Source organism: Oryzias melastigma, linkage group LG5 (genome assembly GCF_002922805.2).
Source record: "Oryzias melastigma strain HK-1 linkage group LG5, ASM292280v2, whole genome shotgun sequence".
In the NCBI taxonomy this organism is placed as follows: Eukaryota; Metazoa; Chordata; class Actinopteri; order Beloniformes; family Adrianichthyidae; genus Oryzias; species Oryzias melastigma.
Genome location: NC_050516.1, coordinates 18,925,927 through 18,950,056, shown reverse-complemented (window position 1 = coordinate 18,950,056; position 24,130 = coordinate 18,925,927). Strand labels below are relative to the sequence as shown.

At 36.5% G+C, this 24,130-nt stretch overlaps 1 protein-coding gene and 1 long non-coding RNA gene across 2 annotated transcripts in view; both read right to left on the bottom strand.

The window, feature by feature from the left end:
• Nucleotides 1–6,418, bottom strand: part of LOC112145201 (plexin-A2) — an 80,378-nt gene extending 73,960 nt beyond the window's left edge. Inside the window, exon 1 of the mRNA XM_024270308.2 lies at nucleotides 5,632–6,418. The gene's annotated coding sequence lies outside the window, so the exon portion shown is untranslated. The remainder of the gene's footprint in view (nucleotides 1–5,631) is intronic.
• Nucleotides 6,419–14,330: 7,912 nt separating this feature from the next.
• On the bottom strand, nucleotides 14,331–20,048 carry LOC118598770. Its single transcript, XR_004947891.1, has 2 exons — nucleotides 19,831–20,048; nucleotides 14,331–15,075 (listed from the first exon to the last, which is right to left on the bottom strand). It is a non-coding gene; the product is annotated as an uncharacterized LOC118598770 (long non-coding RNA).
• Between the last annotated feature and the right edge of the window lie 4,082 nt (nucleotides 20,049–24,130).

Sequence of the window (24,130 nt, the reverse complement as noted above, 5' to 3'; positions counted from 1 at the left end):
GATTTGAGTTTGAGACCCCTGCTCTAAACAAACATGGCAACTTCCTGCGACTGTTGAATGTTAAAGTTGTAAATGCCAACATGGCATTTATTCTCAAAAATGACTGATTTTATGAGCCTGATACTTCCTTTCTGAGTCTATCTTTTCTTGTTCCTGTGTATTTTCTGCAAAACCAAGCTATACATTCCCATGGACCGATTCACTTATGGATATGCAGGGCTATATTGCTTTTGCATGCATAAATCCTAGGCACCTGAAAGAAAAAATGCATTACATTTGGCAGACACTGGGCCCCAGAAAAAAGTTTGAATGAAAAAAAATAATCAGAAATGAAAAATGCAGTGCTTTTGTGTGAAGCTGCAAAGCACATATGTCCATAATTCTCACACCACTGCTCACAAAAATGAAAGAAGTTATCCAAGAAGAAGTCTGCATGTTTCCTTCGCTCGCTTCCTCTTGGCCCATATGGCTTTGTGGGGTAGAAGATGCCAAGGTTGGGAGTAGCTGGCACGAATAATTACGATCAAAGAAATTACAATGCAAAAGGAACAGCTGCTACCTCGACTGCTGACAAATCACTATGTGCAGAAGGATAGGGTGATAGACTGAGCGCCAGGCAGGGAGGGAGAGGAGAGAGGAGGTGAGGCGGTGGAGGCTCTATTATTACACAACTTTTACTTTAACCTCAAAGTATCTGAAGCACTAAAACCCTTTTAACATTTAATCCACAGTGTAAATGACGACTTTTGTGCCATTCACCCAGAGACTCTGCAGATACAAGCATCTGTCTAGATTATCTCTGCCTGTCGTGGTGGTCAGTGTCTGCTGGTTTCATTTATTTAAACATTGTCCTTTGATTCATATTTTGATATTTTTTAATATAAGAAAACACTTAGAAATGTAGATATTTTTGAAGTCCCTGATGAGCCGCTCTACCCAAAGCACCAATGAATTTATCCTAAATAGATCAACTTCAAGGATTCTTTTTGCGTATTATGGTGCAAAGTATTTTGAAAAACCAAACCAATTTAAAAAAAATCGTACTGAGAGCTCTATGTTTTCTTAACTTTCTTCCTAGTGAATTCATCCTTAGATTGAGATTGAATTTTCCAATTTGATTAGGCTTTTACTTATTGATTTAGTGGCTATGCCCACAAAGCATGAGTCCCTGCTGTAGTACGGGTAGTGTGTAACTGGAAAATGTAACTGAAGTGAGGACTACTCTGCAGATATTCCCACAAGACAAAGGCATAATAAGCTTTACCTGAAAACCATTTCCTTCTCTGTGCAGCTACCGGTAACAGTTAGAATTCCTCAAGTTGTTTATTTTGTTCTTTTTCTGTTTTTTTTTTTTTTTTTTTAGTTTGGATAATCTCGACCAACATTGTACTTTTTCAGAATTCTTCAAATAAATCCTAATAAATAAGACGCAATTAGAAATTCTGTCAAGTCTCTTTACTGGCATCAAGCAGTCAGATTTAGCTAAATTAATATAGTGTGAATAAATACTCAAGATAATATATTGTTTTATACATCAACTTTTTCTCCATTACCATAAAATATTATAGAGATTGAGTGTACAGTGTATAGAGGGAGCTAATGTAAAAATCAAATGTAACATAATCGTATTTTTCAAAATAAAAGCACGATTAAACCTATTAAAGTCAGCACATCACACCACAAATGGACAGTTTTTGTCTCTCAATCACTTATGTTTTTCTATTTTGAATTAAAGAATTAAACTAAGTTGTACTCATTGCAATAAAATCTACAAAACTCTTCAGATTTTGAAATATTAAATTATTTTTTTTAAACCGTCCTCATCTTTGTCAGCTTTTTTCGCAGCCATATGTTCTCTGCTCATAACAGTGCCAAAGAAAACCATCCAAAAACTCACACATCAGCAAAGTTATTGCACTGTTTGTATCGACAACAGCGTGACAATCTGGAGGCAATGCACCATATTGCAAGACCGCCATCCCTGCATGCTGAGTGATGCCAAAGCTGCCATCTGGCAGGTGAGCTGCACACTTTCCACTTGTACCTCTCCTCTCTTTGAGCTTTTTTCTTTACTTTTTGTCAGCACCTGTCTCTATGCTTTCTCTGGTCCGGTCTTTATTAGTCTTTATCTCTCAACCTTCAGTTCATGTCTAACTTGTGCTGTTCTCCCCTGAACAAACATGAGCCTCCTGTCTTTCACCTGTGCGTCAGCCTCCCTGTAGGCCTGGATTACACACTGAAGCGAGCGGAAGGTGAACGCTGGAGACGGGGGATGAGAAGCAATAAAAACGCTGGGAGGATGAGCAGGGTTTTGTTTTGCACTTTCCTGCTTCTGACTCTCCTCAGAAATGGGTACATGTTCCAGTTTCCTCTCCAACACCACCGTCCTCACTGACCTGTCTTGCAGATGTAAACGCAGTGACACTTTGTGTGCACACATCGCACCAGCGCACACGTATGAGGTCACACCAACACACCGGAGGCTGGACTTCTTCCTCAGGCTGCCGCATCCGAACAGTCGTGTTTAATCAGTGTCTCCATGGGCAACGGGGATAGCAGTGGGTGATGGGGTGAAGCTTGAAGGTGGGAGGGTCTCCAGCAAGGGTGATAACAGCGGGCGGCTTCGCCCTCACACACCGTGTAATGGTGTTACATACACTAATTTGCCTGATGAATTGTTGCCTGTGCATTGCCTCCACCCTTGACCCACATTGAGTTCTCTAATATTCAAACAACTCCTGGATCAATGTCACAGCCTGAGCGGGTCCTTTGAATCAGGAGGAGTTTTCCTTTTCTCCTCTTATTGCTTTAAAGCAGCGCTCTGTTCTGAACGCCTTTTTTTTTTCTATCCACTCAAACTTACAGTAGCTCATTAATCTCTGTAGAGGTCTAAGATAACACTTAACTCCTTGCTCGTGGGGGAAAACGACAGAGACAGATGTTCTAAATTACTTCACCTACACTGGGCCTGCATGGCCTCCAGGGTCCCAATACTCCACAATAAAGCAGCATCACCTGCATTTGCTCTACATGCTAAACTGCTGCAGTAAGCATGTTGGAATAAGCCATTGTCAATTCAGCCGAAGCTTTGTATATTCTCTGTTTGTTCACATATATTATTATATATCATAAAAACATTGAAAAGTATGTGTGTAATCACATGCCCTTTGCAGTACTGACTTTAACTGATTTCAATGAGCTTTATTTTTTCTAAAAGTTCTCAAGTTTTTATTAATCAACCCATTTCTATGAACTTGCAGCTGACACTCAACAATGCAACACCTCAACATCTGAGTCATTTGTTCTGTAACACCATTTTTGTTTCTGAATTTTTAAAGCATCTACTTAAAAAAATTGAGCCCATTGAATACCAGTTGTTAACAAAAATAAAGCTAGATTTACAATTCTGAGTGCTTTCCTGAAAAGGATTTCCTGCATTGCACATCTGTTGGTATTTCACTTTGAAGCTACTGGCGTCTCTTTTCATTTACGGAGGTGTCAACCTTCTGAAAATTGATCTTGGAATAATTACGGTTTGTGCTCGTCTGGAATTATACCACATCTTTCATATATCAGAATAGAGCTGTAACCAAAAAAAAGCCTGGAGCAAGATTTGAAAAATTTACATTGCTGTTTTTATACTCTGTTTTACTCGTTGTTTTACTGTGAAACACTGATTTTTATCTTGAAATGTGCTATATAAATAAAGAGTATTATTATTATTATTATTATTATTGACATTTTGCATCAAGCCTCTTCTAACTGTAAGTACATGTGCTATTATCCAGTAGTAACACTCCAGTGTGATATGCTAAAAGCTCACTCATATTTAGCACGTTCTTGGAAGGTGCTAAACATGAAATCACTGAAACTTCAGCAGACAGATGCGCAAAAATACTCTATAAATACAGCAAACCTGACTTAAATTGAAACTACTACCACTCCCATTGAGTGTGTACATCCATCCATTTATTTTCTTAATGCGCAATATCCCTTTACCAGGGTTGCTGGGGCCTGTCCCTGTTCGGCTAAGGCAGAGTGCATCCTGGAGAGGGCACCAGGGTGTCACAGGGCGTGTATAAACATAAAAATCTGAAAAGGCAATGGGTCAAGGAAGCTTGAAAAATGTTCCTATGATCAGTTTCAAAGCACTTAAAAACAAAAATCATAACGATATTTTACATCACAAACCAATACTGACTTAGCAAGTTTGAATATTTTCTATCACTGATGTCTTAACATGTAAATGCACAAAAGTCAGAAAAAACAATCATTTGATTTTATGTTTCTAAAAGGTTGTTCAAGAACATTGATCAGTAAATTCAAATTAAGAATCTCTTCATAATGAATCTCACTTTAGGCAATTTTCCCCCTTATTTGGGGGAAAAGAGCAACTTCACAAAGACAGTTAATTTTGTCATTTCCTTGCAATGTGTTGACTGTTTTATCTGTGATCTTTCTAAATGTTGTTAGTGTATAATAAAAATGCATGCGTGTAATTAGGCTGCCACCTTTTGTGCTTTTTTATTGAGCATGAAAAGACACAATCAAGATTTTAAACATTATATATAGATAGATCTCTGATTAGGCATTGTAAGACAATCCAAAAAGATCATCATATAATTGTGCACTGCACATATACAAAAACAGATTAGGCTTGTTGCCTGTGAGTAATCCTGATGAGCTTGTTAGATATTCATTTATTTATTTAAAAAGTGCATAAAGCGACCCTTTGCTACCAATTACCTTCACTTTAGAGGAGCAGAAATGATCTCTGACCATACCTCCCTTCCATTTGCTGTTATCAATGCCGCAGAGAGCGTGAAGCTGAATGAATCATTTAAATCCTAAAATTAGTAGGCAACTGATAAAATGCCCAAGCACATGACAGGCATGAGCACACCAGGAGAAGAGCCAATCTCTTCTCTTCTTCTGTCTCCCGGTCCCTCCATGAGAGGCTTTGCTCAGTCTAAAGGGGCCACGAGGAATTAAAGCTAGTCCAACTGGCCGGCCAGATAACAGCACACAAAGGGTGGAGGGGGTTCATATTGGTTTGCAAGAGGGGGCAAGAGTCAGAGAGTTGTGAATGCAACAATCAGCGCCCCTCTCTGCCTTTGCCAGCCTCACAAACATGTTCGCAGAGGGTTCCAACAAAGATTCACTTGGTCAACAGCATTGTTGAGGCAGCTTGCAGCTCTGCACACTTCCAGCCTTATCAGCATCCCAGTGGTGCTTTGCCCTGCTGCCAAGGCTGCAGGAGGAGGCAGGGCAGAACCCGAGAGCTGGATGTATCTACAGGCTGAATACATCCCACTGTCTTTTCTCTTTTTAATCCTGATTATCAGGTGTATAATAATAGTCTGCACGCTCTGAAATCCTCATGTATCAAACATGATGCAGTGCAGGTCTGCCTCAGAACCGGACACCGACTCAGAACATCAGCTCACATCTGGCACATAGAGATCAGACGATCAGCATGCACAAACCAGCAGGTGTGAAAGTCTTAGCCCCACGGAGAGCGAGGTGCGTGAAGTCACCGCAACTTTCCCCGCGCGTGCACGGCACACCGGCGCGGTGCAGCGCGGGTAGCTGCTTCTATAGGTTGCAGAAGCTAGAGGATAGACTACTCACCTTGAAACTGCAAGAAACTCATTCATGGGAACCGCAGATGCTGGGCTTTTTTTCAAGGGCTTTAGGGGGAAACGTCCCGCCGGCACCGGCTCCACAGAACGTGCGCAGACCGAATCCAGCCGGTGATTTCTTTTTTCTTTTTCTTTTTTTTTTTTACTGGAGGTTGAGGCGACGCGCGGCTTGGAAAGTCGTCTGGGGAGCAGAGAGCATCTCCCGGTGAAGTGATCGTGGAACCTGCGTGTCCCTGTCTGTCTGTCTGTCTGTCTGAGTGTCTGTCTGTGAATGAGAGAGGAGGCTGGCGCTACATGAAGTCACCCATCAGTTCAGTTGCACATCACGTACGGTGTGCGCTTTCAGACCCAGCCTCTAACGCGTCATCATGTTGCAAGATTTGAGCGCGTTCAGAGATGTTCCTTTATGCTTTTTGCATCCCAAACTAAGGTTTTTAAATCTATTAAGGACACCCAGAATAAACATGTTCACATGATCAATCAATAAATCATTTGTTTCACTATTTGTGCCCCCTTAAATTGACATTTTAATGTTTTAAGACAAATATCTTTGTTAAATATATTATTTTATGCTTGTTGTAAATGTGCAGAACCTTGTGTTCCTTTTTCAGGTTCAGGTCAGATTATTCTGATACTGTACTTTAATATTCCACATAAAGTAACAACTCTAAATACATTTAGGTTTTGTTTCCACACAAAAATATTGTCACATTTTCCTTCAAAACACTGCCATCTGTAGGACACATCGTGTTACTTCACCTTTTGAATCAATTTGCCTTAAATTTTAAGATATTTTATGTTAGTTTGTATATTGTGATTTTTTTCAGAACCTATGATGCATTCAGCTGGTATTTATCCATTAAAACTCAAGAGAAAATCTCCGAATTGGAGAGGTCTCTTAATCCTGGCTTGGGAAAAGGAGCGTGGACAGTCTGTGCCCAGCTGTCTGCCCTCCTCATTATTTGCAGTTTGGGGAGTTGGAGATGTCAAGTGGGCTACCTGTTAGGGCTGCACGGCTCAGCGTGGCCATCAGACATCCTCAGGGGTGACCAGATGGCAGTCGCTCCTCACTGGTCCCCATCATCATCATCATCATCCTGTGCTGGAGTTCATTAAGCACACGCAGACTATGCACATACAGTACCGCTAAACCAAACAAGCCCGAAGAAACACAAACAAGCCTAACTGTGAACATTTACACTGGAGGCAGGGGATGCACATGAACAGCGCTAGGAGCAGGTATGCAGATGTGCAGTGAGGAAGCTTCTGCTGAACCAATATTCAGATTTTCTTATGCACCTTAACAGAATATTTTTAGAAACGTGTCAGGATATTTTTGGGAACAGATTATTTGTAAGCATAACAGTTACTTCCTGTAACATTTAAAATTTCATGAGCAACAATGAGCCCCCTAAAAAACATGATTCCAGCTCCTGCGGATGCTTGATTGTACTTGTGCTGTTTTTTCTGCTGCTTTGTTGTACATGCTGAAACACATTTTTTTTAAGTTCTTATCTGCACTCCACAGGTTTTATTCAAGGGTAATTGCAGTTGTGAATTAGTCTCCTAGCTGCTGTGCAGACCTGTGTAATCATTCCTTTAAGAGCAGCACTTGTACGCTTGTTACTGCGGAGTGAATTCACAGCAAGTAAAGCCCTAGCTGAGCCGCACATGTGAGGAACACTCCAACCAAGCTGCTGCACATGCACGGAGAGTCTCTTTGAAAAACCTAATTATCTTATTGTAATTGGAGAGTTGAATCTTAACTTTCAACGGACATTTTATCAAACAGGGTGTATAATTGTCTTTGTTCTCATTCGTGGTATGATTACTAAAGAGATTCATTCCCCAAATAAAAAAGAAGGTGTTTTTCATTACCTTAAAATGAAAATGAATGTCAAAATGTCTGAGTTGAAAAGTTTCAAGGTTGTAGAACAATGTGGAATGAAAAGAAAAGCATGATGGACCAATGAAAACAGCTTTGTGACATCTTGAAGAGGATTCAACAGTTATTTTCAAGTTTCACTTCCTGTATTGTATCTTTGAGATGCATTCAAGCAAGTTTTCAGTCAGCTCTTTGATTGCAGATTTAATACGTTAATCTGACATCAAGATTTGTTTTTTTCTGAGGGGAAATATAACCACTGCAGTTACATATTTTCTACAACAAGAATGTTAGAGTGTTGCACGTCAAAAAAAGTATCTTCACGGTCAAGACATTGTTAATTTGCTAAAAAATAATCATTAGTTTAACAGTCCTACTCCAATCATTTGTTGAGCAAAATTGGAGCTATCTATGCAGCTTTTTGTCTGGAAGTGGATGCATTGGAATGGAGCAGAGCAGGGAGCTTGTGGCCCACCAGTTGTAGTACAAACGTAACAAGAAGAAACTTTTTCCAACAGCTTTTTTTTTTTTTATCTGCTCGTGATTCATCCACAATTTGAATAAAAACATACTCAGAAATGAAGTTTTGATCTTAGTTTTCTAAAAAATGTCTGCCATGCTTCAAGAACATGTGAAAAACATCACATTTTCATGGGAACAGGTCTTCAAGCAAATTCTGTTCCTGGTTCCGGATAAGGATACAGTCTTCCAATTCAATTCAATTCAATTCAATTTTATTTATTTATTCCACAGTTGACATTTGTGAAGAGGGAAGAACAACACAATTGACGAAAAAAGAATCCCTTTAGAGTGATCAAAATCATTGTATGTAACACATAAAAATCTTGCAGTTTTGGTAAAAAAACAACAGTCAAATCGAACATCAAAATAAATAATTTTCTGTCGTTTTGATCTTTGAATTGCCTTTGATCAAAATTAAAAGCATTATGATAATCGATAGCACTTTGATTATTGTATTTTGTCTAAATGCTAATCAATAACACTTTGTAAGATACTCTCTATTAATGTTTGTCAATGTAGTTTATAAAGATTTTTGCCATAAATTAAGTAACTGTTAGCTATTGCATTATATAATACACTTAGTAGGCTGGCTGGGCGCTCCCTTAGAGAGAGATCGGTCACCCACGGACAGCTCGGAGTAGAGACAGTGCTCCTCCACATTGAGAGGAGCCAGTTGAGATGGCTCAAACATCTGGTCCAGACGCTTCCTGGACACCTTCCTGAGGAGGTGTGTTGGGCATGTCCCACTGGGTGAAGGCCCCGGGGAAGACCCAGGACACGCTGGAGAGACTACGCCTCTCGGCTGGCAGAGGAATGTCTCGTGGACCCCCCAGAGGAGCTGGAGGAAGTGACCTGGGAGAGGGAATTCTGGACTTCTTTGCTGCAGACCCCATGACCCGGTCCTGGATGAGTGGAAGATGGATGGACGTAATGGAAGTAATGCATACAAGTGTCTGTCACTATGTTATTGAATAGAGAAATAATGGTCAGTTGTGCATTAACTGACATTAATAAGAGATACCTTATTATAAAGTGTAACCAATTAACACTTTTCTTTTAATCAGAGAAACCACTAATGTAATGTTATCTACCAGATTGTAGTTATTCTTTCCTTTTTTCAAGTTACTGCAAAAATGTTTCAGTTTTTTTTTTTAATTCATAAAAATGTTATTACTTCCTGATCTTTATATTCTACTTAACAAAGATCAACACAAGTATTCTACAATAAAACAAAAGAAAGAATGTGGCCTTTTTTTATGTGACCATGAAAATATGCCTCTTGTACAACAAGAACATGTCATTTATACTCAAACTGCAATGAAATAGAATCTAAAACTTGAAAAACAAATCCTAGATAAACAAATAAGCTCATCCATCTAACCAAGAAATAAATAATTGTATTTTTTCCAAATGCTTAACAGAGTTAATTAAGAGCCTGCTTAAACTTGTATAGTATGCAGTACATGCACAACAGTTAAACCCTAATTTCTGTCCTAATGAGTATTATTTTGTCAGATGACATCTGGTTGATGGAGAGACTTTGTTTCATAGCTCTGAAAACCGCCCTTACATTAAGCCAACAAAAGCATTCACTTTACAATCAATTGAGATGGAGAGACTTTGTTCGCCATTAAACAAAATGAGAACAACCTGAAACTCTAATGAAAACCTGAGGGCAAACAGATGCACCACTGCATTTATGTCACTTAGTTACTTTAGAAATCACAGTGGTCATTCAAACAGCACCGGAGTTTCTGCCGTATGTGATATTTAGCTCCGGCGCGGCTCTGATGTGTTCATTATAATCATTATGCTGTTGCTCAGGGCTTCCCTCACAGACGGGACCCAAGCGCAGCAGCCAGCTTGATGCAATCTACTTCATGAAAATTACCATAACAACACGAAGCCGCGGAAGGAGGCAAAGCGAGGTGCATGCAAACAGAGGGGCAATGAAAGACGACCACGGGCCCAATCAAGCTGTCATAACAGAGAATAATAACAACCGAAAGCCATTAAAACCTTCCACTCCGAGGCTTTATTTCTCACTGTGTGAAGAATAGGATTGAGAGGCCCTCATATGGCTCATTTTGCCTAAACAGTCACATTTACAGGCGAGGCTTCAAGCTCATATTCATCATCGCTGCGTTTTAATGAGACATTCATCAAAAGCAGGCTTACGCTGGAAAACAATTATCGATTCCCCTGTCACTTCGACTTCCAGAGGTGTCTTGCTGAAATAAACTTTTCTACTGCGTTGTCTGTTTAAACAGAAATCCAATCAAGTAGAGAAAACAAACAAGTGGGATTTTGAGGCCAAGAAATCCATTTGAATATGTCCAACTGTACATACTCTACAGTACCTATAATAGAAGGATGACTGCACCGAGGCTATGGTATTAATGTAGTTAGCTTTAGCAGTTTCACTGTCTGCTTTTTTCTTTCTGTGATCATCCAGGCATCCTACATCATCTTCTCCAACTCTTCTTCCTGTAAGTGCTAATCAGTTTACTTATTTCAGTGTTGGGGGACACCGACGCTGAGAACCAAGTAATTATTTCAACTCAATCATGGGTTGACAAACAAAGCCAAATGGGAATATTGGTTCTCCTAATGTAGGAAATGAAGCAGGGGAGATTTCTTCTTAAGGGGTGCTTAGTGCCCCGTCCCCAACCACACTCTCACATCCATGTGTGGCAGATATGCTAAATGAAGGTGCTTATGCTAGAAAGACTGCTTCCATATTTAAACTACAGCGAAAAGTCAAGGTTATGGTTAAATCACCAACATGATGTTGATTTTTTTTTTTTTTGTTAAAGTCTGAATTTCTTTTTTTCATCTTCTTCCCTCACCCTCTGCAACAGAAGTCACTGATATTAAGCAAACTACAATGAAATGGAAATGACTTTTTCAATAAAACTGTAATGTTTTTACAAGTAAAAAACACACAAAAAAGAGGTTTTACGTTTTTCTGTTTATAAACACACTACAAATCAAACAGTAATGCTAAAACTACTCAGAGAGAAATATATTTAACTGTATTAAAATTAGACAAAAATAGTTTTTACTGCATTAACCACACTTTCCTGACCGCTCCATATTCTTCTCTTACTCAACGTTCCTCTCCTTGCAATAATAAAAGAGTATCACCGGGTCAATTCTTGACGCATGATGCCCCAAAAATAAATGATTAGACCCCTGAGAGGAGGAAAAAAAAACTACATTTAGATTAAAAAAATATTGTGTGCTACTATAGTTAGTCATGCCATCAGTCGGGTGTTTTATGCAAAATAAGGAATCACTTGGTTTCATTAATTGACATATAAAGAACAATAAATGACTATTTTGATCAGATTTCTGGGTCATGTTATTTTGAAGAAACAGAATGGAAACCAAATTACTGCAAACTTATAACAAACGTACTGGAAATGGTCGACTGTAGAACTTCATTCCCTGTCAGTACCTTCATCCACAAGTGGAGCATCTAAATTATTATTTTTTATTGTTATTGTGGTTTTCATGGCCCATCCTCACAAACTGAGCGCATGACCAAATTTTAATGTTAATGGGCTAACTATTTCAATTTAAACTTTGTGAGAGTTTTACCAATAATTTGAACCACTCTAGTGAAACATCACAGACACTTGCAGATAGATTCAGTTTATTCACTCACAGCTAGATTAAAAATAGTCTTAATAAAAGACATTTCTCTCCCTGTTCCCATCTATGGGATACCTTCTGCCTTTATCCTATTTAACATTCAAAACTGACAGAAAAATGTCAGGCAGAGCGGCAGGAGTTCATTAGAAATTTACCTCTGGGTTGTGGGCGGGACTTTAGGCGCGGAGCAACGCTGCCTCTACTTGCTGTCATCCATCTGTTTACACTTTATCCTGCTAGCTCAAAACCCCTTACAACCCCAACCAAACATTATTGGTTAAACAAAAATGGCGAGTGGCCGTGCAGTTTTGAGCCATACACCAGCTCAGATGAGGAAAACGAACATTCATTGATCTAGTCTTCTAAAAGTTGATGTATCAGAGTGGGGCGGAGCAAGGGAGCTCGTGGCTTTCCATTGTAACTTCTACATCACAACTAAAAAACTTTTTCAAACTGCATTTTTTTCCTGATTTATAACAATTTGAATAAAGAAATACTCAGAAACGTAATTTGATCCTTACTTTTCTTTATATTATGACCTCCACCATGAGAAAAATTATACAAAAAATCAGCAAAAACACAATTTTCATGGGAGTGGGTCTTCAAGCTTTAAATACCATCAAAAATATGGAACACAAAGTCTCCAGGTAAGATGTGACAGTTAAAATAATGCTTGACCTTTGACCTTGAGAATGATTAATGCCTACACTTCGGTGTGTTTCAAACAGGTTTTTGACTGTCAGAGTTTTATTGATGATTCCAGGAGTTTGAATGTTTTCATAGAGGATTTGTTTGGTGCTTTCTTTTCGTTTTTGTGAGCAGACCAGATTCAATATTAACCAATGTGGTAAAAAAATGAAACAAGAGGAGAATTGGCCAAATTGAAAAAAAAATATCTTTGATCTAATATTAACTATTTGAACATTTACTTGTTGGTACTCCAGAGATGTGCAGTAACAATAACAGAAGATCATTTCGGATGTTTTCACCTGATGAAATAAGGTGAAAATCCATTAAAAAGTTCCAGCTAAATAAACATTTCTATATAGACATTATTTATGATTATTGCTTTCTAGACGTCATTTCTGTTGAGCTCTTCATTTTCTTTAGGCGTTTAATTAATTTGTGATTTACAATCCTGACATTTCTTGCAGGCAGGACACATATACATACACATATTTTGTTTATGCATCATTTCTCTTTTTTCTCTTTATTTTTCAAGGTCCCCTGCCTTTGTTCAATTCATTTACTGCCTGATTGCTGTTATACCTCATGGACTTCTGTTATCATGTAAATGGAGATTTTGTTTTTATCTTTTAGAAAAGCAAACATTACATTTTTTTCTGTCTCAGTTCATTTAACATATATATTTTTTCATTTTATTTTGGAAGGAAATCTGCCATTTTCTCATTTCCTTCAGCTGTCTTCTTCTTGATTTTATTCCATAAAGGCTATTCTTTTTTCCCATGTTTATTTTGTAATGCGTCCAGGGATTCTTGTAATAAACTCATTTGCACAGTAGATTAAAATGCATAATTATTCATGTGGGTTATGCAATGATGGGCACTCATAAAGACAGAATTATGCTGAAAAGATAAAAATGGAATCCCAAGTACTCTTGGAAAACGGTAAACCAAAAAAAAAATCTGAAGCCGTTCTGTATCTTTCAGTTTATGAAACTGGTCTCACCTACATACCTGCAGAAAATTTGATTGCAAAACATAATCTTTTTATGAGAAGAACGAGTCAAGCTTGAGTTGTAACACGTGTTAGGTATTATACAGTTGGAGCTTTGTTGCTTTTCAGCACACCCAATTCCCAAATCAAATTAAATGTACAAATTATAAACTAATGACAGAGACCTCCCATCATGGAGTTTCTCAGACTTGAAACAACGCAGAGTATTTTTCCTTGTATTAGTTTCATCACCTCTCCCTGTTAAATTAGAAGTAAATTGACCCTTTCCTCAGTAACAACAGTGTGTAAATGAAGTGCTCTGATTCGTCTAGAGAAGAGCTGTTTATCATCACTTTATTGCCATAATTGGCTCAGAGGGATTTTTGCTGTATTCCTTAATAGGAGGATGCAGACAACTGCAAACATTCCGCTCAAACCATCAGTCATGCCTTTTCCATCAGATGGCATTTGCTGACATTCTCGGGCTCTACATTTATTTTAGTGCTTGTAATGTAGAAATAAATGCCGTAAATTCTCTGCAAATGAAGCAGAAGTGGAGGATCAGCACATTTATGTAATAAAGTTGGAGCTTCTTGAAACCTTTGGGTCATTAAGTAACTCCTCCCACATTTGGTCCACATCCTGTTTATTACTGGACAGCGTCCTCTTTCCAGTGCATGTATTACTGTATGTGCTACACTTACAGGATGGTATTAATGTTTTCTTGATTGATTAAAAATCAATGAATAAAGAAGAAAACATACTCAATAATATACACACACCTGAACCAGGTCATGAGTAGCGCTTGTATATCTGAAAATCCTGCGGACTCAACGGCCCTCGAGGCCTGGAGTTAAATATCTCTGACATAGAGTTATTCATTCCAACACAAATACCTATTTCTGCTGTAGAAGCAAATATTTTTTGCTTACCTTCTTTCAAAATAATTTTTTTATTTTTTTTCTGTACCTCAAATATAATGAAAAAGATCATGATTAGTTGAATCTGTCAGGAAAAAATATTTGCTGACACAAAATTCTTTGCTGTTCTCCTTCATTCTAGGTCTTTATAAACAGAGTCTGCCTGGAATTGGAGATTTTTTTAAATGCTTAATGTTGAAATACTTTTGAAAACTTTTTGAAGACTTGTGTTCGTACTTTTTTTTAAATTTAGGAACAGTATAACATTTTCACTAAAATGGTGCAACTACATTTTGCATGTTTCATCAATTCTCAACAAATGTTCTTTAATCCTTCGCAGGTCAAGACATATTTCTCATCATTCAGTATTTATTCCATTAAAAAAATGTAAACATAGCAACTAAACTTTTTTTTGTGTTTTTGCTTGAGCGTTTACCCTTAAACTCAAGCCATCTGTTGCTTATCTTAACATGACAAAAAGAGAGATAATCCCATCCATCTTATTTTATAGGTTGCACTTCTTCACCTTTCTGCTTTTGTTTTTACCGTTCCCTTTCGTTCATTCTTTTTTTGGCTTCTTCACTCAGCTGCACATTTCCCGCACGGTTGGCTTGATGCTGAACTGCTGTCATGCCTGCTGGGATTTCTACCTGTTCCTGGAGGTCATTCCCTCTGTGAGCAGGTGGCCCTAATGCGATTAGCACACTCAGCAGTTCTGCTTTTCCCGTGGACTCTGATGGAGATTTAAGCCAAATGACTCTGCTTGCAGTACCTGCTGGAGAAAAAAAACTCTGAATTTTCTACATTTTTCAGTCAGACTCAAAGAGTATTTGAGTCAGTATGAAGTTCATGTAGACGTGATAATTGCTTGAAATTATAGTTTAATTTGTGCAAAATGACCAAACTAGGAACATTGTGGTTCTACAGAGTAGAGTTATGAAGTTTGATGGGTATTCCTTGTTGGAGCAAATAGCTCTAAAAGCAAGAACGTTTTTGATAAATTCATATTTGCTGTAATAATGCTGCTTTGCTATAAATGTCATACTGTTGAAAAGTGCCACATATGTGAGGAACATTTAAATATAGAATAAGCAGAAGAGCTGAGTTGGGATTTTGTCCACAGTTTGTTTTCTGTCTCCTGTTTGCTGCAAAATAAATGATTTTTCTTACTCTTGTTTTGAGCTTCTGGTTTCTTTAGATGTCAATCAGGTGTCAGAGGATGTCAGAAATGGAGCTTAAAGTGGTCGTCCCATGAAGATGACACCCCGAGAAGACAATTTATGCCAAAGTACATAACACAACCACATTGGCTGACTTGAGGAAAGACACACTAACTCACAGCATCCTGATGACTTGCTCGAAGAAGACATGATAAGGTCGTTGTTGCCGTGTTTGGTTCTTTCCTACATCGCTGACACCCAGGTTTGTTAGAAAATGCTTAAATTGGCTTTATGATTTGTTTATTCAAACGTTAATCATCCAGTTCATCAGACAAGAGGTCAACAGCAAAACAAGCTGTTTGGAATTGGCAGCGAAGACTTGGCACATTTTTCATGGACATCAGCCACCTACTCAGCTCTGCTGCTCATTCTACAATAAAATGTTCCTCCTCACAGACGTGCCACCATTCTTAAGACAAAATACTCTGCTACAGTAAAATATTTATGCATGATTTTCATCATGTTATCAATATTCAGGGTTGTGAACATTAATGTGTTAGCACACACGATTAATCAAAAAATTAATACGTTAATATTTACTATTACAAATGAATTACACCTCTCAAAGAAACAGTTCTTCACTTTGAATCCATCAGTTTTTAGTTCTTTATTTTGCTGTTTTTGTCACTTGAGATCACTTTTCACCAAAGCGGACTGTTTGATCCATGGTCATATAAAACTTTCCTAGTAAAAATTACAATTAATTGTGATTTATCAGATTATTTTTTTAATCGATTAATAGCATTAATTAAAAATAAATGTTCTGAATGTACAGTTTGTGATTTCATATTGTGATTATTCACAGATTGTAAGTCGCCAAATACTATAACTTAAAAAAAAAATAAAACAAAAAATTGCGATTAATCGTGATTGTTTGCAAGAATTTTTTCCCAGATTTGTAATTAATTTGTTAATATTTTTTAATCGGTTCTCAGCCCAAAAATAATAATAATAATACGTTTTTAACATTATTATTAATAATGATTATGATTTATTTTAAATTAGTGCTGCAAAAAAGAAATAATCAGCCAAAGATCAAAGCCTCATTGAGATTTTTAGCAGTACAGATTTGTGTGTTACAACTTTCAGGGATATGCTAAGTCTCATTTTACAGCTGTGCATTGAAGTAGCACAGATCATGTGAAGTAAATCCAGTGCAGATCTCTTAAACCAGAGGGTGAGGGGCTGCAAACCTTCAGACAGAACCCTGAGATAAGTGGGCACTTCAGTTGTTTCTGTTCAGGCAGGAGGATTAAGTTCAACAAACTTTCAGGACAGAAGGATTTGAAATACCACTGCAATGTAGTTTATTCTAAATTGATAAAAGGTGTTTCTTCTCTTAACACCCAAATAGCGTGACTGTACTGAAAAGCGGTCCTAACATTCCCAGTTTTAGTTTCTTCCACAGCCCAAAATAATTCAGAACAGAGAACCTTATTCATTTTTTGATGATTTTGAAGTCCTATTTTACATACTCTTAATTATTTACAAATGGCTGCTGGGTTAGTAATCTATTTTTCTGTTAGAATGCATTTTTTCTTGGCCTATTTGTTTTCAATCAGAAAGTGAAGGACAGTAGAACCAGTACCGAGCCCCAACAGAGGACACTTGATGTTTTCTTCAGAGCTTGTCCAAATTTAGCCGAAGATCAAGGAATGCTAAGGAGGGCTTGGAAAGTCTTGATTATGTCTGACCTTCTTCACATAAATTCATTTGCATCCGACTTATTGAGAAGAAGTAATTGTATGCTCCATGCAAATCAGTGTTTTAACTAGAATAAAATGCAGCAAAAATATTCAGCAGGAATAGCAGGATTTTTCTTTTTTTTTCTGGGGGCGCAAGTTAATGTTTTTAAATATAAATCTGGGTTCTCAATGAAAGTGGATTGAGTGAAAAAAGAAAGCAAGTGAGAAAATATCTGAGGCTGTCATTTAACCAGAAGCTCAGTGAGACCTTTCTATAGATGTCTAATTAAAAGTCAGCGCAAAGGACTGAGGTGATTTGTCTTTACTTTCAGCAACGAGAAAAAGGCAAATAGTTCTCAAATTGGTTTTTGAAACCGACTGCTGATGAGTCTAACAAGTGCACACATCAATCTATGGCACTAAATGAGTCACAAAGATTAGATCCTGCAGTTTAGTCTGTCACTTTTAGACCCACCGGTAGACTCTTTAACAATGCAGTGGAATGAAACCTGTACTCAGGTTAATATTGTTTTGCAGTAGCTTCATTCACTGGTGCAGTACATTTTACAAAATGAATAGCTTCTTCTTTATCTGTGACATAAAATAAAGTTCCAGTTTGTACAAAAAAAAAGGAACTGTAATATAAAAAGTATTGAAGTAATGTTTGCCTTTTGTCTTATCCCATCAGGGGTCGCCACATTCAATAGATTCACACAAGTGGTTTTCCAGATAGTTTTACGCCACTCATTGCAAGTGCAAATGTATCCAGATTTCCTGTGTGCCAGCCCTACACCCAGCCAAGTTTTATGAAGTAACATTATCTAACCTCTAATTGTGTTTTACCCCTTCACAAACAGCTGAAGGACAAATACGTATCAGAAGTCAAAATGAAAACATTTTGATTTTTGAGAACCGTGTACCACAGAAAATCAATCGGTCAGTGAGCAAAACCAGAATAAAGGTGCATCGAGATACGAGGCAGATTTTATATTTTTGAATAGATTCAAGGTTTTATAGTGTGCTTTTAGTTTAAAAAATATCTTTAAGGGTCACTAAATTAGCTTTGATTTAATACTGGTTAATCACATTTAAAAGTTTCTGACTCTGATACATCACAAAAGGTAAAATAAACTGTTTTTTTTCCCTCACTGCTGACATTACACTACCAAGAGTTGCTGCATTGAGACGGTCCTATGTGACACATGGTGTATTTTATTTTGAAAAGAAGTCATGTTAACTTTTGTGAAAGTCAAACTATTTGATATTTTGAAAAAAGGGTTATTTTTTAAATTAGTGTTCCTTTTTTTTAAAAAAAAAAATGCATTTCATTTATATGTATCATTATATTAGCAATAACATAAATCCAAAGCAGTATCTTAATTTTCTATAGGGTGGCGTACGACTTTGTGGCACCTTCATGGTTTTGGTCAGTATGAAATCAACCCAAATCTCTTTTTCAATGTTGAAGGTTACTGTTCTAGCTTGAAAAAAAATAAAAAGTATAAATTAGGCAAGTCTAACTTTATTTTTTATTTTTTTTGAGCATTAATAGGATAGGAAGATTAGATTTGAAGATTTATTGTTAGTGTGTTTCAATGTCTGACAACTTACGAGGAGCATTTTTTTTTTTGCTTTTATAAAGTACTTTAAAAAAAAGAAGAAAAAAATAGCACAAACCCTTACAAAAATGTTATCAAGTTTCTTTAACAGTTTAATACATTTTTCTTATTTGGATAAGTTTACATCTTCCACTTGAATGGTTTTGATATTTACCGAGAATAATAGGTAGTAAAATGTGTTTTCTTTAGAAGTAGGGAAGTCACTTCTGGAGGTCTTTTATGAAGCTGTTTTGGAGTGCTCTTTTTCCACTTCATGCTTCCCTGAAAGGCTGCTTTTATTCACAGTCATATTACAGACCTCATGTCAGTCACACTAATTTTGTTGAGTGTTTTATTATATATTTTTGCCCTTTCATTACCACACACCATCTCATATGTGATCGCTACTCCTAGTTTAAGAATTGCAACATTACTTTTTTTAATGTAAGAACTCAATAGCATGACAGCAGCCTACAACCTAATCAAAGTCAGTTATAACATTAAAATGATTTTTATCATATAAAATAATTTTAACTGGTTTTATTTGATAAAAGTGACAATTTACTTTATTTGACAAAATACAATAAACTTCAAAGATAAAAACTCTTTTGTAGATATTTTTATTCTTTCAATAATGGATCATTTTTGTTGCAGGATGTTAACCTTAATATGACGGGATATAATTAGATTTCGTAAGCACATTTGTTGTCTCTGTATAGTGCTCTGTGAAATAAACTAAAATGAACTGAATATTCCAATAGTAAAAACAGACAGTAGTGATTCTCCAGACAGATGACTGAAAGTCTGACAGCCTCAAGTCAAAAGCAATGATTTTTTTGAGTCAATAACTTAAAGGAACAGACAGAAACTGGTGGTCATGAATGGCGAGAGAAGCTCTTAAGTGAGCAGGTAACGAGAGCCAAGAAAGGTGCTGTGAAACAAAATTCAACACAGCAGTCCAGGTCTGGTAGCAGAGATATAAATAAGAGAACTGACTTAGAATCTCAGGAGCAGGGACACTTACCAAGGGTGGTAGTCATGGTCGCGTGAAGAAATGCGGTTGGTAACTAAAGAATAGACAGAACAAAGAGTGGATTGTGTAAAGAATTACCGAAAAATAACAAGTGAAATGAATCCCAGAGATGCTCACAAGTCCCTTTTTTTGCAAATTCAAGTCATGCATATCATTTTGATTTCAGAAAAAAAAATACTTCACGAGTCTCAAGCTTCAAATCAAGTTTTAAGTCTCTATCTGTGAGACTTAAGTTCGACTAAGGTCTAAATTTCAAATCCAACTCCTTATTGCTAAGAAATACCTGTGTGAGCAGGTGATGAAAATGAGCCTAATTGCTGTAGATGGAAACAAAGAAGGGCCAAAAAGATCCCGGCGTTGGTTGGACATGAATAAGTCAATAAGTCTCAAGTTTCAGACACAATTCACTTGTATTTTCCACTTTAACCAGAATAGTTTCTAATATTTTTTTTCTTTCAAATCATAAAAACCATGTTAACAGTAATGAAACCGAGCATAATAATATGAAAGGTGCTGTTTTCTTGTGGTGAAAATATCTGTTGACAAATTAAAAAAATATGCAGTTATGCATTTGCTAATTTTAGGACAAATCAAAATGTTGTAACATGAGAAAAGTAGCATTATTTTCCAAACTAAGGTAGCACAAATGACATGAATAAATGTGAATAATATCATTTGAGTGAATAGTCAGAGTAGATGGGAGCAGAAGGCACAGTAGCCTCGTGTGTCAATTTTCAGCACCATGGACAGCTGTACTCTGTCTTCACCCTCTGTGCCAAATTTCCAGTTCAGAGCAATCACCAACATTTTGATGAGTATATATATCTTCCTCCACAGAGTCCCAATGTGACACATTTACACTCGGAAAGTCTACGGGTACAAGAAAAACCACACCTGAGGCCAGATCCATATACTCGTTCGGTGAGAAATAATTACCCCTTTGACAGATGTGGCCAGCCTTCATATCAGACTCATTCCTGCACTGCCTTATCTGGTTTGACGTTTGAATTAGAAGGTGCAGTGAGTGCATTTTCAACAGTGAAACCAGCTTGTGTTTGCTGTCACGCAGAGTCACTTCAGAGGAAAAGATGACCGATGTACCATTGCAACACTGCAGGCTCTAATAAGCAGAAGCAGGTGCCTTCCCCGAGGATGATCCACAGCATCAACCATGTGATCAACAGGTCAGCTGGGACTGGCATCGCGGACTTTGTTCTGATGAATGAATCATTTCCTCTCATCTGTTTCTCAAAACACATTGTATTCAAAGGCTGGATTGTAGAGCACATCAAAAACAGATAGAGATATGAAAAGGGGAGAAAACACAGACACGCTTCCATCATGAATAAATATGAACCCGCCTTGGGGAGAAGGCTGTTGAGGGAAATAAAGCTGGATTTATATTTGTTTTCTTCAAAGACGTCTTTTCCAGGAACTTAAGCCGACTTGTAGGTATTTTTTTTATTATAAAATAATAATTTCTCTTTGAAACTTTTCATTCTTTTTTTCTTATTTCCTATGCTTTCTACTCTTTATTGCATTAAATATATCAAACCAACTAATTTGTCTTTACAAAGTGAATTTCTTATTTGTTTGGCTCAGTGGGACACAAGACCTTGAAATAATTTTAACAAAATACATACATCACAAAACATTATGTTAATTCATAGTTTCTCATTTTGCCTTTAGACTTGTTATGAAAAAAAACTCTCTGGTTCTCTACTGAATTATCAACATAAATAAATTCAAATAGAGAGATGACATACATAAAGGACAAGACAGACAGCACACTTATATTGGAATTGTTGTGCAACAGGAGTCACATGGTCAATCATTTGATCCCAGCAAAAATGTAAAACTTTGTTTTTGACTTTCAATATGTTTTACCAGGTTTAAAGTTGTTTTAACATATAATTTCTCTATACCTGGAGAATTTTTTTGTCTCATTAGGGGCTCAAAATAAGGGAATTGTCATTAAAATGAGTCAAAATCAATTTGTTTGATAGTTCTATCAACACAAAAACTTGATTTAAGACAGTAAATAAACAAAATTGCACTGTCATTAATTTTTTCATTTTAAAGGTGTTATTATAAAGCTAATACAATTTTGACATTGTTATTATTTTGGTAACAAAAAATAATTGATGTGCCAGATTTAGATTTTATGGTTATTTATTAAAAAGGGTGAACTTGTACTAAAACTGTATTTTCATTTTGTTCACATTTTTTTCTAAAATGAGTCATTTTAACTTATTATAGTTGGTTTGTCATTGTAGTGAAAATTAGCCACAATTAGGTACATACAAACTCAAAAATACCAACCATTTGCTCAGAACTAGCAGATACAAAAAAACTCATTGGGTTATATAACATTTAATTTTAGGTAATTCAAAGTAACAGTTTAATTTTTTTTAGCTTTTTTCTTATTTTCTATTTTTGTGTGAAACTCCTTGATTCCAGATTTCCTGTCTTACTATATGATTAATTATTAAATAAAAATTACAAGATTACAAACCTCTTTTGCAAGGAATTCCTGGTCAAGAGGCAGCCAAAGTTGATTAAAAATACATTCAAACATTGAGACAATAAAACATTTTAAACACTAAAACATTTAAATAATACATCAAAACCTAAAATATATGGAGTCATAAAAATGTGAGGGATTACAGTAATAAAGCAGAGATTAAGAGAAACAATTACAGTATTTTGTGGAGTTCTGTTTTAATTTGAGCTTGGCCTTGAAGACCTGTAATGACAGCAGTTCAATTAGTCTCCAACCTTTCTGTAAAATGTTCCAGGCCAAGGGAGCTGACTGAACAAAAGCTTTCTTTCCTAGCTCTGTGTGGGAAATGGGACAGACAACAACAACCACTGGTCATTTGGTCGGGAGTGGGAGGGAATAATTCTCTGTTTAAGTAATTTGCAAATGTAGGGAGGCAGGATCTAGCTAAAGATTTGTAAATAAATCTATACCAGTGGTACTGCCTCCTAGTGGTGAGAGAAGGTCATCCCACTTGTTTGTACTGTTCACAGTGATGTGTCATTGCTCTGAAGTTGGTTATGAACTGTAAGAAAGAGTGATAAACACTGTCCAGCATTTGAAGGCATGACATTGATGCATTCATAAAAAAAACAAAAAAATAAAAAAATAAAACACTAATCTAGCACAGATAAAAAAAGTTGAATTTAAAATATATTTTGATTTAAGAGAAACAACCTATTACGATAAAATAAACCCAACCTAAGTTTTAGCTTCTTCATAAGAGTTTCCATAGAAGGTTTAAAAGTGATGGGGTTATCAATTAAAACACTGATATATTTGTACTCCTGCATCACCTCGATGACTTCCCCTTCAAGAGAGGTGACTACAGAAAGATTATCTGGGATTTTTGTATTGGAAAACAGCAATAATTTGGACTTGTCTGCATAAACCACTAGTTTAAGTCAAAGAAGGGATTTTTGAAAAGCTTTCTGCAGAGTTTCTATGACCTGAAAGAGAGATGGTCCACAACAATAAATAACTATCATCAGCATAAAAATGCAACTTGACTTCTGAGACGGTTTGACCCATTGATATAGAGAATAAATAAGAGGGGGCCTAAAAACGAGCCTTTATGACTTTATTATATCTACTGTCAGCTTATGCAATAATAATAATAAATAATTTGCAGGAAAATATCCTTAGATTATCTCCAGATCTCAATAACGCATTCAGTCTTTCAGTATTTAAGTTAGCTGAGCTGGTTCCACTTACATTTTTTTATTCCAAAATAAATCCAAGCATTTTTTTTAAAGCAAAAAAGATAAAGACTTTCAAGGTTTATTTTCATACTTATCTTCCCAGTACCTTACTACAGCTGTGCTGAATTACACATGAATGTTTCTATTTTTTTTAAATCATGTTAAAATAGACTTCATTATGCTTCAGTGTTTTTCTGGCAGAAGCAATGGAGTCAAAAATAAGCACATTTATTATTTCTAAAATACAGATTTAAATGTAGGCTTTCTTAGTGATTTTATTTTTAACAAATATTTTTAGACATTAAATATATTCAAATAAGAAAACATAATACTGATTATGGACAGAACGTGATGTCCTCATTTTGCATCATTTACTTTCATCCAATTAGGTTGGTTTGCTCTTTCAAATGTGTTGCTTTGCAGTGTTTGATCAGAAGAAATGATTTATTTTTGCCATTACTGTCTTATAAAAGGAAGCTTTTACCTTGTTGTTGACTGCTTTGTTTGTGAAAAGACAAAAACCTTACAATTAAATGAACTTAGCATTGAT